Genomic DNA, 2,933 nt, shown 5'->3' with positions numbered 1-2,933 from the left:
TTTTTATAAACTCTAAGGAAAAAGTGATATTTAGAAAGGAGTTGGCCTAGGGAAACATGATTGTCTTAGTATAAAACTTTTACTAAAACTTCAAAATATCAAATGCTCTGAGAATTTAGTCATGGAAATGGCCTTTTAAAGATATTGAAGTTATGCCTTCCAGATTCCCTCCATCCACTGACTGGGCCTCTGGGAAGCTTAATCACTTGTCACTCACTCCTCTCCACAGGAGTCCTGGATAGAAAGGGTTTCTAGAAGGGATTTGGTGATGTGGCTTTTGTCTAATGCACCAAATCCCTGGGAAATACGCAGAAGATCCAGTCAGTCTTTAAGAAAATTGTTTCAGCAAAAACACTGCCAGCCTGCACCGCAAGGAACTTGAGACATGATGAGAAGAGGCTTTGGGACTTGGGATTCTCTGAGCAAGAAGGATGAAAAAACTAACTTAGCCACAAACACAGCCCACCTCCATGGGAGAAGGAGGATGAGGTAGAAGCAAGAACCATGGCGAGTTATCCTGGGGCTTTGGCCTTGTTCAGGAAACATCGAACATTTCCCAGGCTCAATTCTAAAACTGCATGGACCAGCGAATCCTTCGTCACACCCCTTTCGATCAGAAATCACTGTTGCTGTCACCCTCCTCCATTCCCCCATTCTTTGTTGTGTCGGGGGAAACACGGGGGCCAGGTAACTGTCTCTCCAGCTTTGCAGGCTGGTCATTCGCCTACAGAACTTCATCCTTGTGCAGATCTGATCGAGAGGACGAAGACTGGACGTGGAGCACTTAGTTTAATGGAATGTGATTCTTGGGGACATCGGAAGGGGGTGAATGTATTTTTCCTATGGGAAGGGGACGAGTCACTGGGTGCGGAGGGATGGATTCTGAGACAGAAAGTGTAATATGGCCTTGCCTGTCACCCCCACTTCTTAAAATTCACACCCAGCTGATCTCCTTTTGAGGGGTGTCAGAACCTGTGACTTGCTTCTAACTAACAATGTGGACAAAAGGTGACATGAGACTTCCATGAGCTATTTAACCTCTCTGTGGTGCAGTTTCCTTGTTTACTGACTGGGAAGTGTCACTAAGATTATTAAGTAAGCTTTAATATAGGAATTTTAACCTGTGAAAAATTCGTAGACACTCCTTGAACAATATTTTCACATACATAAGTGTTTAACAAGGATCAGATGGTATTTTAAAGGTTGAGATTACTACTGTTTTTTATCATTGGCTCTTTTTAGTTATATGTAGCATTGGGATTCATTTTAGCATAGTTATAAAAGTATGGAACATGATTGGCTCCAATTCAGTCCCCAGTACTTCCCTTTTCTCTCCCCTTCTTCCTCCACTGCTGTTTTCCTCTGCTCTAATGATTTTCTGCTGTTAACTTAGAGATTTTCTTTTGTAGATTAGTGTTTTGAGGATGTTCATGAGAGTGAGATTCACTGCACCACACTAATGTGTGTACATAGGAAATTAGGTTAGGTTCATTCCATGGTCTCTCCTTATCCTGTCCCTCCTCCCTGTTCTTCAATACCCTTTGTCTATTCCACTGATCTTTCTTGTTTTTTTTATTTTTAATTTTTTTATTATCACCTTATTTTGGATTAGTTTCTGCATATCAGAGAAAGTATTCAATCTTTGACTTTTTGGGACTGGATTATTTCACGTAGCATGATAGATTCCAGTTCCATTCATTTACTAGAAAATGCCATAATGTCATTCTTCTTTATGTCAGTGTAATACTTCATTGTGTATCTGTGGCACATTTCCTTTATCCATTCATATGTTGAAAGGCATCTAGGTTGGCTCCATATCTTGGCTAATGTGAATTGTGCTGCTAAAAATGCTTATATGTGACTGTACCACCATAATATACTTATTTTAAATATTTTGGATACATATCAAGGAGTGGATGCTGGGTCATGTAGTCATTCCATTCCTAGTCTATCATTATTATATTTAACCAGTTTTTGTGATGTTAGATGAAAATATAGATAAATAATTATTATTAAACAAAAACATGGTGTCAAGACAAAATACAGTTACATTTAGCAGCAGATGTGTTTTGGCAACAATTGGTAGAACTAAGAAAAGAAATCCAAGATTAGCTGTAATTTTATGTTCCAAACATGTATACAGCAGAAATTGTAGTGCGAAGACTTTTTATAAGAGCACTAAGGATAAGTCTGAGATAGCAGATTAGCACAGATGTTATTTTGTCTAAAAGACAATTGGAAGCACATAATTTCTTTGGTTTTTGTAGGGGACAACATTTTGCTCTGAGATCATTGTAATATTAATTAATTTAAAATTGAACCAAGTTATTGTGCTCTGTTATGAAAGCGAATATAAAGGATGACTGTTATACCGCTTTGGGTCACTCTTACTTCTTCAACTATAATGACACCTAGCATGATAAAAGAAAAAAATTACCTGTGATGGATTTGGGGCAATAAGGAAGTACCAGAGAATACGGAGAAGAAAAAATATTCAGAGGGTCCATATACAATGTTAAATTCTTTGATGTTCTTCTGTGTATTTTAACAGCCTTTGTTAAAATTATCAGAGGAAGATGGACAGAGTTTGTCATAAAGATATAGGATTAGGGGATCAACTCTGTGATGAATATATAGTTCACAATGACAATGATGATGTTGCTTCAGTTAGTAATTTAAGTCTGCTATGGTGGCATATGCCTGTAGTCCCAGTTATTCATGGAGCTGAGGTAGGAGGTTCACAAGTTTGAAGTCAAAGCAGACAACTTAGTATGACCCTGTCTCAAAATAGAGATTAAAAAGGTCTGGGAGTATAGTTCCACAGCAGATCTCTTGCCTAGCATGAATGAGGCACTGGGTTTGATACCGAATACCACAGAATAATAGCAATAAAAATACTACTAGTACTACAAATAATAATAATAATGATAATA

Source organism: Sciurus carolinensis, chromosome 6 (assembly GCF_902686445.1).
Source record: "Sciurus carolinensis chromosome 6, mSciCar1.2, whole genome shotgun sequence".
NCBI lineage: Eukaryota > Metazoa > Chordata > Mammalia > Rodentia > Sciuridae > Sciurus > Sciurus carolinensis.
Note: the sequence above shows the minus strand (reverse complement) of the source record.